Source organism: Arachis stenosperma, chromosome 2 (assembly GCF_014773155.1).
Source record: "Arachis stenosperma cultivar V10309 chromosome 2, arast.V10309.gnm1.PFL2, whole genome shotgun sequence".
Taxonomy (NCBI): Eukaryota; Viridiplantae; Streptophyta; class Magnoliopsida; order Fabales; family Fabaceae; genus Arachis; species Arachis stenosperma.
In genome coordinates, this window is record NC_080378.1 from 74,602,249 (window position 1) to 74,618,641 (window position 16,393).

Consider the following 16,393-nt stretch of genomic DNA (forward strand, 5'->3'; position numbering starts at 1 on the left):
GTATTTGATAAATAAAAAAGATCATGTACTTATGCTTACCGTCTTTAAAAGATCGAAATATTTTTAAAGGCATCTAACGTGAAATTTTTTAAAATTGATTTGTACTTTTTAAAATTTAAAAATCTAATATAATTTCATATATTAACTAATTTTTAAATTTTAAAATTATTTTATTAAATATAATTTTGTATTTGTATTTATTAAAATAATTTTTTAATTATCAAACATAAATATTATATTTTTACAAAAATAATTTTTAAAAAATTAATTTTTATAAATTAATTTTAAAAATAAAAACTTTACCAAATTAAGGAAAGCCTGTTTTTACCAAACGGTTTTTCAGGTCAACCGTTAAAGCTTTCCAACATGTCTATCAGGATGGCAGCAATTGGGTAATGCAACAAAGACAATTATCTCTTAGGAAACTGAAAATTAACTACTCCATCATACATTTCTTAACTATTACATATTTAACGTGACTAGACATAGAAAAGTTACACTTAAATAATCATTTGAACATTATTCATGATTAGGAACACCATAATTAGCAATTTAGCATAGATACTTGTAAAAATAATCTTGATTTTCTGTGGTAGCCTTTGACCGTGTATCAAAATTCAGAAAAAGCTTCTCTTCCTTTTATTTGGTGCCTCTCTTTAACAGCCAATGTTAATTTTAGGGGGAAAAATATTTAATATGGGTAAAATAATATTTTCAAGTATATTGTCTTTTTTTATTTTTTTATCAAATTTCAATTTAAAAATATTTTAAATTTTTTAATTTTCCAAAAATAAAAATCAAAAGATCTAATTTCAGTTTAAAAATATTTTTTTTTGAAAAACGAAAATTAGAAGGCTCAATTTCTCTCTTTTTTTTCTTTTTAAATTGTGGTGCGATTTCTTCACACCACTGTCAAAAGCTCAAAGAAATTGAAGGCACAAATTTCTACCTCCAAATATTGTGATACAGACATTTGATGATTGATGATTGAAGAAAGCGTCTCTATCATATACATAGTTGCACAATATCAAAATTATTTTGCATTAATTTTAAGATGAACTGTAATGTAGTAATATTTTTAATAAAGTGATAACGCATAATTAAACATTTGAATAAATCATATTAACATTCGCAATAAAAGTGTATAAAATTTAAATTCTTTAAAATAAATTGCACGTCAAATAATATTTTATTTACCTGGTGAGCATATGACGCCGCCTTTGAAGAAGCATAGGCAACACCCCCCGGCAACTGACCTCTGTTGTCACCAGCAATTGATGAGATATTGATGATCGATCCTTTTATCTTAGCAGCACGCATGCGTAGGCATACATATTTGACACTACCACGTCCCAGTTACGTTAGTTTGAACACTGATTCCATTCCTCCTCAGGTAATTCCCAAGCCGGTTCACATTTCCTACGCACAACAAAAGTAAGAAAACAGAGCAAATTATTATTATGGCTAGAAATCAATCATTTCACTTACTCTTTAATATCAATTATTTCTTCATTTTTTTTATGTTTAGAATATTATGATCTCTCAACAAACCATCAATAAAAGACAAAAATATTTAGAAGGCAGTAAAAGTTAGTCTAAACTCTAAAGTAGTCTAATTTTTTATTTTATATTTATTAATTTTTTTAAATAAATAAATAATTTTAAATATAATAACATATAATTTAAGATGTTAAGTTAAATAAAATGATTTTATTTTATTCTCTTCCTAACTGTGTTATTGTCTCGATATCATTACTTTCATGGGCTTATATAGCAACTTGTTGCAGTACTTGCATATGCATTATGGCGGCTATAATAATTCATTAATTCGGGTGCAGCAGATGAGTCCAAAAACACCTCAATCTAATCTTAATCATTGAAGCAGAAGCAAGACTTACTAATTGTTGAAAAAAAATTGTGCATATTTTTAATATTTTATTTGGTCTTAAATAATGATATTTATAGATCGAATTTTATCTGTATATTTATATTTTAAATTTACGTATTTATTTAAATTTGATTCAAAAATTGCGTTCCAATCACATACTAGTAGGATTATAGATTTTATGTAGGTATTCGCATATCCGATTCGCATATCCACGGATCCGTAAAAAAATAAATAAATAAATAAATATTTTTTATGTTTTATTTTGAATAATAATATCATATATATTGTATTATTTAAAAAATATATTTAATATTATTTTAAAAGTAAACATATTTAAAAGAATAGAAAAAAAGAATTTTATTGATATTTTTTAATAAAAATAAGTATTAAAAATATTTTATGTTTCGCGACTATATCCGATATCCAATCCGATTCGCAAATCTGCAGATTGGATCAGATCTAAGTTTAAAATCTGCGGATCCGATCTAATTATTTTAATGCAGATCGGATCGAAATTTTGATCGTATCCGATTCGATCAGAACCGCATTCATTCCTAATTTTAAATAAATGTTTATTAAAAAATAGATTTTTTTTATTAGTAACTTCGTTAAATAAATGTGCAAATAAGTAGAAATTCAAATAGGAAGAAGAATAAGTGTTTGAAAAAAGATCAAACTAATATTGTATAATAATTTAATTTATTTGAAATTAAAATTATTTCAATCATTTCTTTAATTTATATATACTTAAATAAAATATAGTAATAGAATTTCATCGATATGTATGACCAATTTCATTTCATTCTTCTTCTTTCACAGACACAAAAAAAGGAAAAAAATATATTAATTAGTTAATTTTTTTTAAATATGAAATTGAAGACACAAAAAATAGTATGTTTTATGCATTTAATATTTTAAAAATTTAATAAAAGTAAAGAAAAAACTTAATATTTTTATTAAATTTTGTGTAAAGTATTATTTCTATCAAAAAAAGATTTAGAATATTAATAAACCTATCTATGGCTATGAATAAATGAAATTAATTTTATATCTATAAAAGATAAAAAATTATTATTTTTATCTATGAAAATTTAAAAAATTGACAAATTTATACATAATAAAATCTTTTAAAGAATGCTAGAAGGCAATCAAAGTTTATTGTTCTTCACCATCAATTAGCGGTTATCATTATTTAGAAGTATAAGATAAAATATTTGTTGAATTATTAGATTAAAAAAAACTAAAATAATTGAATCCAATATCAAATAATGGCTACAAATAATAATTTTTTATGGCTCTAAGATTTTTTTAAATTTCTATGTAAAAAGAATAGTAAAATTTTTTTATTGAAAATCTGATATTTTTCGAGGTAATTGTGAGGCTTTTAGGATTTTTTTGAGAGGTTGAATTCCAACCTCAAAATCGGGACTCCCTCCACCATTGTAAATGGCTCAAAGTTTAGCTCAACACGAGGACAAGCCTTAAGCCTCTGATACTTGTCGAGGTTAAAAAAGATGCATATATAGTAAAAAATCATATTTTTATTTATTTATTTATTAAAAAAAAGCATATCTGATTCTTCAATCTTCATAGAACAAGGTTTTGACCTCAAAATTCAGTGATGTTCCAATTACCTCTAAGACCAGCGTTGTTGATCAACGCATCAATATGGCCAAATGCATTCCACGCCTTCTCCACGTACTTCTCGATGGTGGCGCCGTCGGCGGTCACGTCAAGCTCCGCTGCAGCTGCTCGGAGGGCCCCGTCATCACTGCCTCTACCCAGGGGCGTCGTCATTCTGTTGATCTCGTCACAAAGGGACTTCAGCCGATCAACGCGGCGAGCTGCCGCGACAATCCGGCAGCCCGCACGAGCAAGATCGAGGCAGAAGTCACGGCCGAGGCCTGATGAGGCGCCAGTGACCATAACAACTTTTCCCGCAAGGTAGTTCCATGGCTCTAGTCGTGACGCCATTAATAAGCTCGGGGCTTCAATTGAATCTGTGGTGAAGAAAGAAAAGGGTGAGCAGACTCAGCAAGGCAGCAAGGCAAGGGCAGAGGAGCAGCTTTGAGGCAGAGGCAGGGAGCAGATTTGCAGGGTTGGCGGTTGCAGCGAGGCCGGGGCTGTGGCGTAGCTGTCGTGACAGAAGAGAAGGTGACTTTGTGGCTTGTGGGTGGAAGCTCTGACTTCTGAGAAGAGAGGAGAGTGAGTTATATTTAAAGGGGGATGCTTCCATAAAGATGCGTAAAACGTCTTTTTGTAAAGACATTTACGTGTCGAATTATTATTGGACGTATTAATGAACCGGTTATTTTTGAATTTTTTAACAAATTAGAATAAAACCGATTTTTTTATAACAATAACAATAAACCAAATTTTTTAAGAATTAATTGTATTTTTAAATTTTTAGGGATTTAAATGTTCGAAAACAAAAAAGTCAGGAATATAATTGTCTTTTTATTAAAAATTTAAAGATATTCGGTTTAAATAGTATAATTCGATTGGATCAAATCGAATATAATAATTATAATGCAGACAATTGGGTTTATTATTATTGCTATAATAAACCGATTTTGTTCTGGTTTATTTTTATTAACCGGTTCAATAATAATGTCCAATAATAACATGACATGTGTAAACGTCTTTAAGAAAAGACATTTTTAATGTCTTTATTAAAGTGGTCTCCATATTTAAAAAGTGGCACTCCCTGATTTTGTGATTTGTAATCATTAATTAGTTATCATTAATATTTTTAATAATTTAAAATTACATTTAATAAAAATGCTGATTTTGTTATTTGTAATTATTAAGTACTCATTTTTTTTGCTATTAAATATAAGCTAAATTTTAATAAAAATACTAATTTTCTAAACTTTTTTACAATTAAAAAATATATATGTAATTTATATTTATATTTATCAAAATTTTGACAAATAAATTAGTTTATTCTGAATAAATATTGGCTAAAATTTTAAAAAATTGCTAGGTTAATTTTTTGTATATAAAAAGATATTGATATCTTTGTTAAAAATAAAATTATTTAGCATAATTACATATAAGTAGAGATTGGAGAGTCAACAAGAAAAATGCATATTAAACACGTGTCATCATCCTAGCAATGCGTATACTTCAAATATTAATATTCAACCAAAACACTATTTTCATCTCTATATTAAAAATAATTTTTGAAATTGCTACCTCCAAAATTGTTTGAAATATAATATTAGTAGCGTATTAAAAAAGCAAATAATAATCATAAGTCAACAAGCCAGCGGTTTGGTTGGTAGCAACTACCAGTACCACATGGAATTTAAATGGAAGTTGTCAGAGAAACAACGCAGTAATGGCTGCTAGGAGAAGTCCGTCTTTCAAATTGGAGGTTTCTCGGTTCTCACTTGACTTGCCCAGAAACCTCTAAGCTAAGTAATGGCATTGAAATGGACCTATGATTAAGAAAGGAATGTTAAATGTAAAATATTATTAGTGCTAATAAAACAAGACTTCTTTTCCTTGTTATTTTTTTTCTTTTATAAGCTATTTTTTTAACATTTTATATACACTAGATATTTAAGAGTATCTATTCTAGTCCATTTACAAAATACCTTTTTTGGTTTATTTTCCCTTTTTCATTTACCCATTAGAGCCAGAGGTATTAGATTGACCAAAACATTTTCAATTACATGTGATATTGGCTTGATAAAAATTATTTATCGGGCTTCAAATAATTTATCAAATTCGAAATTTATTGGCTAAACCTTTAATTGCACTACAAATTTTGCCCAATAAATTTAATAGGACGATTTAAAATTTTTTAAATCTAATTTAAATTAAAAAAGTAATTGATAAACCCTTTTTATTTTTATTTATTAGAAGAATTTACACGAAAATTGATTTAAATAACGAAAATTATATAATAAACAGAAAACCTGCACGTATGCGCGAGACATACACTAGCATGCTAAGTAACTAACTATATCAGGATTATACGAGAGAGAATGTTTAATATCTAACATACTCCGATCTAATAATAACTCTAAGAAATAACAGGTTAATCACTATAGGTTATCACAATATTTCTGCAGTGTCCACTATATGGGCATCATAGAGGCAATTGTAGCTGTTACACATTTTCCTCACAATTTCTTCATCGTAGTGTAACCACAACCATAACCACGACCGCCACTGCGTTTACAATTTAAACCATGCGATGCGCTCAACATTGGTGAGGGTATAAATTCTTTGCTTCCATATAATTAAGGGAACAAAAGAACGAAGCAATCCGGAGATTTTTCTTTTTCATCCTAGACAGATCAGAATATCTTGGTTAATTAGATGTGAACTCCATATAACATGAGCAGACTTCAAATTTACAGTATAATCATATATGAAGCACCACAAAAAATTAGCCAAGTTAAACAGAACAAACTCTTATTATTTGGTAATGAAAAAAGAATAAATACAATTTCATGCTTACCCGCTAGTAGTTGTTTGGAAGGAGAGAATCTGAAGAAAGCTCCAATTTACAAATCGCCATCAGTTAATAGCAAGTGTTGTAACTATTATCTACCACCAATTCGTCCTGAAGCCTGATACAGTTTTGTGAATATATCTAATTGCTATTGACACTTCAGGCTGGCTGGATAACCTCAAATATGGTCATATCATCAATAGCCGTCAAGAATAGATGAATTTTAATTAATCTTCCTTTCATTGTATTTGAACCAAATTTTGCATCTTTGATTATACTTTTGGTTCAATTGTACCAAGACCTTGTTTCTCGACAGCATCCTGTAGGTCAACAACATCCATGGATATCGAAGAAATGTTATAGCTCAGCTTCTTTTCTGCAAGAAATTATTCCAGGAACATCATTGAACCCATTCTGATGGGTTTCAGTGTTTCGGAGTTGCTGTTTCCGACGAGACATCTAAGACTGGGGGATCCACATCCATTGCATATTCTTTGCAGCCTTATCTAAATTGGGTTCTTTATCCTTATCATCGCACAAAGCACCATTTTCAGAAGCTGAAACCTCATTCAATTTAGTAGCGAAAGCTTTCTCTCGGAACTCATTACTTGTAAAATTCTCATCGGTAAAACACAATATAGGAGGGGAAATATATATTGACGATGGATCAACATCCATGTCAGCAAGTAGACTGTCTTCTCTAACCCTCTCAGATGGGATTTCATTTTCATTGCTGCCACAATCTACAACTTGATCAGCAATTTTGAGTCCATCATCAGAGTCATCACCATCACGAGATATATCATCATTGATTATAAGCTGTTTATTATCTAACTTCGGATCTTGATTACATGAGACTACTTTTGATGTCTCTAAGCAGATATCAACAACTACTCTTTTCTCATTAGGATCCACAACAGTTGCAATACTTTCTTTATCAAGCAGGGTGTTTAACTGTCTGAACAGAAACTGCCAAGGAGACTGCATGATCGCGAATAGAGTCATAGGGTGGGCAATGCAGCATGTTCTTTAGAGCCTTCTGATACCAAAAAAAGCCAACAGAAGGCGGAATGGACCCTCTCTTTCGATAGATGCTAATAACTTTCAGGACATGCTCGCAGAGGTTCCCAACTTGCGCCCTCTGCGCCCAACTACAATTACATACACTAAACATTGAACCGGGATTGTGGACAACATAAGCTTTTTCTGGATTATCCTGATCAGTAACCTTGGCACACCCATCTTCCAATAGGACATCAGTATCTGGAATTTTCAGTGCCTTGCGCCATGATGTCAAACCACTTATCCATTCATTTTTCCAATAGCGAGCAAAATCATCTTTTCCGGAGTACTCATCAAGCCAGAAATAAGAATGGACTTTCGTACCCAACTTGTCAACCAACCAATCAGCTCGCTGAAAAACACTGTTGTCCTTCTCATTGAACAGTCTGATCTTCAGTTGATTGTGATAAAATTCCACTGCTGCTCAACTTTCCTGGCTAGCAAGCGGCAAAGCTTTAAGCGCATTGATCCAAGCTCCTACATCAACGGGACAAAATTTCAACGGCATCAACTTCATATATATAATACCCATAAAAAGATAAATGCAAATAGGTATCAAGTCCATCATAATTAGATGTTTTTCCCATTCTATAAAACAACATAGCCTTTCAAGACTATTATATTTGGTGATTGTAAGTCATCATGACAATATAATGGCTCATTATGTTGGTATACGTTGGCAAATCTTCACCAGAATAATAATGAATGTTATTATTTAGGAGGGGGAAGAACTTAACATCTTGATTGAAATACACTCTCCCAATCTATGCACCGTTCTAAAAAAGCATTTGTAACCAAGACACACAACATAACTAATTATGTATTCAATAAACTATTATATATGTATTGAGAAAAAAGTATCAAGAGTTATACTTTCCTTTTCTTTTCTTTTTATAGGAAGAAAATTAGTATAATACTAAATTACAAACAGAACAACTTTAAAATGATCGTCAACTTTTATTTACAATTACAAATTAAAAGAGAACTTCTGATAAATATGTGGAGTTATCTTTTTATAACATTCTACAGGATAAAAAGGGAAAATTACAAATAGATAGGAGGAACAGATATCCCTTTTATAAGAAAAGGAACATGAGAAAAGAGTATCAAAACCACATGTGCTAAAAACTAAAATGTAGCAGAAACACACTGCCACAAAGTCTGGCTTCTTTTCTTTTGATCTTTTCTCAAAACCCACAAAGTTGTCAATGGGAACTGACCTAATGTTGTTGAACACACCGTACACTTAGCAAAAATACCAAACAATGTCTTCAAAAAATTCATGCAAAATTTTGGACAAGTGTCAAGCAATTGCCTATAAAACTATACTTGAAATAGATGCTGATCTTTACTAATCTGTGGGCATAAGGGTAATGAAAATGAAGCACAATGATAACTGGTTGTGAGCATAATATTATTTCTCAATTTCATTAAAAAACAAAAAAGCATTCCATGATATAGGTAGATACTACTAACCCATTCTAGGATACCATGTAGCCTTGAAATAGTCCATAAAATTGGATTCATCAATAAAGTCTTCAATGAAATCTTCGAAGAGTGACATGGTCCCTTGAAGGCGGCAAATATTATCCACAATCCACTCAAGTTGTTTGGATATCTTTACTTGCATATCAATTTCCAAACTCCTCACTATGTTTTTATGCCATAGATGACGAACCCTCCAGAAACTTATCAATACAGAGCACTGAAAAACATCTCTGGCAAATACACAGAATATAGTAATTGTTATTTGAGAATGTAGTTTCATAGTTTGGATTCACAATGCAAAATAGATTTCTATATCAAATATTTGAACCAGTCATCATGCTCAAATATTAAAACCATGTAAGGACCAGTCCATATCTTATGACATGGATAAAGGACTCTTAATATACAAATCAAATTCAATTATTTTAAAAAATAATCATCCTCAAGTAAAATAATAGTTTTACTCTTGGATTCTTGGGTTTGAAAGAAAAGAGACACAAGAAGATGTCACTAGAAATCCTAAACCAAGAAGCATCAGTATAAAAAATATTCAGTACATTCTGTAAAAACATTTCAAACATTATTGACTTCAAATGATTCATGTCTACATAAAGGAAATTATAAATGAAGCCATCCTACTTTTGACATTAGAAATTTAGAATCTTGAAATTGTAGTAGAAATCGACAATATTCTTTATAAATCTTACATATTTTACAATATTAGCTTCATTGATAACTTGCACTAACCTGATTGCCAGGATATCATAAAGCGGATCATCTACTATAAAGCCCACCAATCTCCAGTTAGGATCTTTTGTGTGAACTCGAGTGTAAAGAGCCCTCATCCATCAATGTGCATCTAAGCTCGAAAACCTTGGAGCTATTATCCAAGCCACTGGAATGGCCTTCTTGTCACAGTTAAACACAAGAAGACTGTGAATGGGGTACTGGACAAAATAATCAATGTGTTTGCTATTAGCTTTTTGTTGAAACAACAGGAAACAAATATGTTCCATGGTTACTTAAAATCTATGATGCACAAAATACAAACTGACTTTTTTAAATGTTTTTTATACCAATTTTAAATATATAAATCATTTTAGATAACTTTTTGCATTAATAATTAATAATAACTAGTATTTCTAAACTCCTTTCAAGCATAGTCAAGAATAAAGTTGGACACGCTAACACGTAATCATATTTGAGCGTGTCCAAATGTGTTCAAAGAAATAACTTTTAATTCTTATTAAGACACGGTTGGACATGCGTGCCCGACGAGTGTTAAACAAGTATCGTGTCTAAAATATATCCGACGTGTGTAAATACTGCAATTCAACAAAGTGTTAGTGCTTCATATATTGAAATCAAGGAAAGGAAAGAAAAAGACCTTTAATTTGTTTGTACCAAATCTTGAATCTGAGGCAAGCGAAGCTCGATTCCCAAATTCAATCATTTGCTGCAACTGCCACTCAATTTGAATCCCCAAAGTAAATGGATCTGAATCAGAAAAATCTTCATAGAAGAAAACATGACTTTGGTGGCTTTCAACCCACATCTTGATGCTAACAGCATCATCATCATCCAGTTCATATGTAGATCAACGGATCGCCCTCTCCTGTCACCGAACATATCGGTGGGTCAAAAGGTCATCACGGTTACTAGGACATCCCTGTCTCTCAGCCGATTCATTGTGCCTCTGCATAATAGTCTCCACAGAGACTCCAACATATAGGAGAGATAAAACACGAAGTCGAAGATCTTCCGAGATATATGGGGCATACATTGCACGTGTTCCAGCAGCCTTTTTGTCTTGTGGACCATGGCATGGCAAACCCTTTTTATCCACATGTTTATCATCATTATATATGATCAAGGCAACTGAAGGTTCAGCTATGAGGCGTTTCACAATAAAGTGACAGGTGCAACCTCTCTTAGTATTTGGCCGACCAGTATTTTTCTTCTTTGTAGCATATGTAGTCCGACTTGGTCGTACAACGCCACCTTTTCTGTGGTCATCGGGACCAAAGGAACACCAATACCTGCATTGACATAGTATAAAAATTCACATTGCAGTGGAATACAGGAAGCAATAGAAACAAATAGTGGACACTAAATGAAGTGTTTACAACTTACAGGATATACTCTAGTATAGCATCAACCTTTGGCTTGAGAGGCATTGATGGACGACGTGACGCCTTGTGGCAACATGAAATCTTGTTGGACATTCTTTATTATTTGATTCACCTCTCACAAAATCATCAGCTCTGGCAAATGGAATTAGAGCAACTCTATCTAGTTTATCATGCCAACCTTCCACTTTCGACCATACTAGGTCAGCAGAAGAGAACTCCAATGTGGGAGGATTTTGGACGGGAAGCGACAAAATTGCATCCCATCTGGCCATTAATGTAGATGAGACTGAAAAGACACAACCAAGTGACTTCACATTTTTGTCCAATCTGCAAAGAATTAGAAGCACAATTAAAGGCATTATCATAATGTAAGTGTATATCAGCAACAATCACCGGTGGGGTACAACCTACAAGTATGCGTGTGTTTCTATAAAAATTTGACAAACTTTATATAATAAAATAGAAAACACATCAATTTCAGCATTAAACAAGTCTAAATAGTTTATTGATGATGATGGCAGTCAGCAGCCACATGCTCGTTCAAATAATAATGCTTGATCTTTCTCCAAAATTTCAGCAGACCATAACAATCAGCCAGCATGAGAGAAATAACAGGCCACAACAATAGCAAAAAGAAATGCGGAAAATGCAATAACGTTAAAGCAGAAAATCAGAATTTCAATTCTCAGTTTCTCAAATACTATCTCTTAGCTGGGCAATGGACAGCAGAAGGAATATCGATAAAATATTCAAAATTTAATTTAAAATCATTATTACAAATTTATAATATATTTTTTAAAAATTCCCTGTCTACAAACACATCATAAACCATGCTTCAATAGGTCATCCCTCCAACTATGTGGTTGGCTTGTTCTTGATGATGCGTTGTCAATCTAGTTATTGTGCCTTTCTATTGTTTTCTCTTTTTGTTTGGTTATTTATTTTTCTCTCCTCTTATTAAAAAAGAAAAAAGAAAAAAAGATTTCACATTTTATAAAATAACTAAAAATTATACAGGGCACATGATGTTATCCTAAGGAACCAAATGATTTGATATAATACAACAGTAGGGGTGTCCGCGGATCGGATCGGATATCGCCGAAAATTCGATCCGATCCGCACAATTTTCATCGGATCGGATCGGATATAATATCCGCTTTTTTAGTGCCGGATCGGATCGGATATCAGATATATCCGCATAATTAAACCTATTTTTTTAATCATATTTCTATGTAAAAAAATTCAATAAAAATATTTCTTTCATACTTTTAAACTTATTTATTCCTAAAATATTTTTAATCAAACTCTTTCTAAATAACAAAAATAAAATAATACAATATATGAATAATAATTACTAACTAAAACATATAAACAAGTAAATATAATACCAAACATATATATATTTATTGATTTTTAATTATTATTGTGCGGATCTGCGGATCGGATACGCGGATATAGAGCAGATATCTGCGATCCGATCTGCAAAGGGTGCGGATCGGATCCGATCCGATCAATTTGCGGATCGGATTATATCCGCAATTTTCGGATCGGATGCGGATATTTACCGCGGATCTGTGGATACGATCCGATCCATGGACACCCCTATACAACAGAAATGCCTCATGCTTACGAAAAGTTCGAGGTAAATCTACACTAATGCAAGTCATATCATTGTTGTAGCCATTGCTGAAGTTGGTGTCATGATGGTTAGCACCACCTTGGTGACCCTTGTGAATTGTGACGCTCTATTTATATAGAGGGGAAATAACTAAAGTACCTCTGGCACTTGCACACTTAAGCCAGCCCCAACAAGAACAATTAGTAAACCAGACTTCATAGGTAGCAAACAGCAAATTGCACATCTTACACTACACCACCACCATCACCAAAAAGTCTCGCTAAAAAAAAAATAATTACAGAAAAAAAACATACTGACAAGCACATTAGCCATCACAAGTTCTCCTTTTTTTTTTTGGAATAAAAGTATGGAATTTTGAGGGGTCGAAAATAGAAATAATGCATATATGAATACCTAGCCCATGAACAAGAAACACAACTTATCAAAGCAACAACACAACACACCATCAATACCCTTTCCATTAGGGAAATTCTAAAGCCAAAGTTCTATATTTTCAGAAAATGACACAAGACACCATACAAAGTACCATCGTTTGAAATAAGAGGAAGAGAAAAAAAATAACAAATATTTGGGTAAAATAAAACAAGAGACTTAAGTTCCAGAAAGAGAAAAGGACAACTAATAGAACATGAAGAACGAGAACGCATACCTAAGTTTCTAAAGGAGGCGGTGTTCGTTGCGGTACAGGCAGCAGAGTTTGCAGGCGGCGGCGGAGTCTGGTAGTGGATAGAACAGCGGCAGTGTGCGGAGACGAAGCAAATAGTTGGAGAGAGAGTACAGCGGTAGCGAGAGAGAGTGGGTGAGTAGAGAGCAGGAGAACAGACGGCGACGAGTTGAAAGGTTGCAGGGTTGCAGCTCCAATAGAGAGAGACTATATAGCAACATCGACGACGGAGATAGAATACATAGCAGAAGCCGCAGTGAAGAGAAAGAAGTGGCCGCCGTTCGAATGTTTGATGCAGAAGAAGAAGAAGGGGAATTCGGCAGTTAGGGATGTAGCTGCCCTGTTTACTGTTTGCTCCTACTCACATGGCCGCTTTCTTAAAGGTAGTCTCTTAAAAATAATTAATAGAGTAATTATCCAAATCGAGGTTTTTAGAATCGGACTCTTGAGTCCTCTAATTTTTGAAATACACAAAAAACCTCTTCAAGTTTAATTCTGATAAATAAATCACTCTTTCACCTTGTTTTTTATTCAATAACAAAGGAAAAATAATGACACAGCGGCCTGAACTAATACACTTGGCAGTCAGTTATCCATATGTGCAAACAAGATGGATAAATAAATTAGTCTCTGGCAATAGGGTTTCAAAACTGACTCACCTTTCTCTCTATGTTCGACTTTAGAAGTAGGTGTTACAGTCCCAGACCCAGGTTGTTCATCCCAAATCTTCTTTTCACCACTTCTCTTCGCATATCCAATAAGTGCTTCCAACACCTTCGCAATTCCGGCAGCCACGATAGCCATCTTTTTTTCCGGAAGAATCCGCCATTATCAGCGAGAATTACTGCCTAAGATACACAGCAAATTAGAAAAGAAAAAGAAAGGGGCAGCAGAGTAGGGTTACACTAAAGACCCAACCTCAAATCCAAAGAGCAATGGTGGTGTTGTTGATCAAGAGAAGCAGTCAAATAGATGTCAACAGAGGAGGATGCAGTGTCATCGGTGTCGGCTTTCTCCCAGTCCCCTTCCCACTCGCCAGCAACAGCAGACATGTCGCAATCTGGTGGTCCTCCTTCCCCTTCTTGCGGTGGTGGTCTGATGATCCCTTGCCAATGGCGCTCTGGGTGGCAGTGCATGCGATCGAAGAGATCCTTCCAGGATCATAACCTCTTGCTGCACTCTGTGTAAGGACGGGTGATCTTTGGGGCCTCACAGAGAAGGGTGCGTCAGTTTGAAACCGTAAGCCCAATGATTAATGTTTCTTGTTTGTACAAATTTTTTTTTTGGTGACTTTGTTTGTACAATTTTTTTTGGTGACTTTGTACAATTGTACACCTAAATAATTGACTAAGTCTCCATGTGAGTTTTTTTTTATTTGTTATTGGGAGAAAAATAAGACTAAAGATTAATGTCTGTCAAATTAAAGTTAAGAAACTAAAATTTTCCATCTTAAAATTTCCAGCAATTAAATTTGGTAATTACTCTAATAATAATAATAATAATAATAATAATAATAATAATAATGGTTTATTTGTTTTGTGCCAAAAGATACATTTTAAGTTTATAAACTAAAAAAATTATTAAAAATATAAAAAATTTAAGGAATTGATTGGTTTGTGAAAATATTTTCTATTTAACAAATACTTTCATACGCGCGTAAAACAAGACACTTAGGTATTATGTTATTATTGGACGTATTAATGAACCAATTATTTTTTAATTTCTTAATAAATCAAAATAAAACTAATTTTCTATAACAATAACAATAAACCTAATTGTTATCAGACTTGATTGAACCGACTAATTTACATGACCCACTGGATCATTTTTTGTTTTTTTTTTCACTTTTTGTTCCACAAACGACGTCTTTGACATCTCTAAGGTAGCGTTTGTTTTGAAGTACTGAGACAGAGACTGAGAGATTGACAGTATCGTGTTTGTTGGTTCAGAGACTGGTACTAAAATTTCTGTCTCTGTCTCCAAAATTTCAGTATTTCAGTACCTCCAGAAAGTAGGGACACAGGGACTGAAATTTTTAGAGATGGAAACTGAAACTTTAATAACATTTTATACCTAAAATACTTTCATTTCAATTAATTAATTTCAATTTTACCCTTTTGTGTAAATTAAATTAGAGTTTTATTCTTGTTTCAATTTCTGTCTCCCATTTTGCACCAAACAGAATATTGAGATTTATTTCAATCTCTGTCTCTTAGTCTCTGTCTCTCAGTCTCAGTCTTTCTGTCTCTGTCTCTTCACCAAACGCTACCAAGCGTGCGTTTGGTTGATGTCCCAGGACACTAAAAATATGGACACGGTGGCACATGTCCACCGTTTATTTGTTGAGACATAAATTTATGATGGACACGGTGGTACACAAGTATACACAAAATACATGTTTTTAGTGTCTTTCCATTGAGTTGAGACATTGAGACACAACTTATAAGGCGCAAAATTTTACATTTTTATCCTTTCTTTTTTTTAAATTCCAACTATGTCCCTAATTAATCTAACCCTAATTCCCCTTTTTCTCTTTTATTATCTTCTCTATTCTGTGTTTCTAACCCCAAAATCCTTCCAACTTCCACGTTCCTTCCTCCATCCTCCCTCTTCCATGGCTGTGTCCCTCCTCCACACCACCCCATAGCCATTGCCTCTCCTCTCTTTCTCATCTCCTTCTCTCTCTTTTCGTATCGCCACACTCATCACTCTGCTTCTCTTTCCATTGTTTTTCCCCTCCATACCGTTGCTCCGGGCCGCCACCATTGACGCTCCTTCTTTCTTCTGCCTCCACTTCTCTCTTTCTCTCTTCACACAGTGGCGCGTATTATTACCATGAGTTATCTTCTTCGGTCATATTTATTTGTCTACATTCATCAGGTGTTGCTCAGATCTGTTCGTCTCCACTATTACTTGAATCAATTTCATTAAGAAAGGCGAAAAAAATCAAGAAAGCCCAAAATAGTAGTCGGTTATTTTTGAGATTTGTCTTCTCATTTTTGTTCTTTTTTTATTTATTTCAACCTATTTCAGTTTTTTTTAATGAAAAAAT

At 32.8% G+C, this 16,393-nt stretch overlaps 2 pseudogenes; both read right to left on the reverse strand.

The window, feature by feature from the left end:
- Positions 1 to 1,005: 1,005 nt before the first annotated feature.
- On the reverse strand, positions 1,006 to 3,862 carry LOC130963020 (uncharacterized; annotated as a pseudogene).
- A 1,964-nt stretch (positions 3,863 to 5,826) lies between these two features.
- On the reverse strand, positions 5,827 to 14,612 carry LOC130961428 (uncharacterized; annotated as a pseudogene).
- Between the last annotated feature and the right edge of the window lie 1,781 nt (positions 14,613 to 16,393).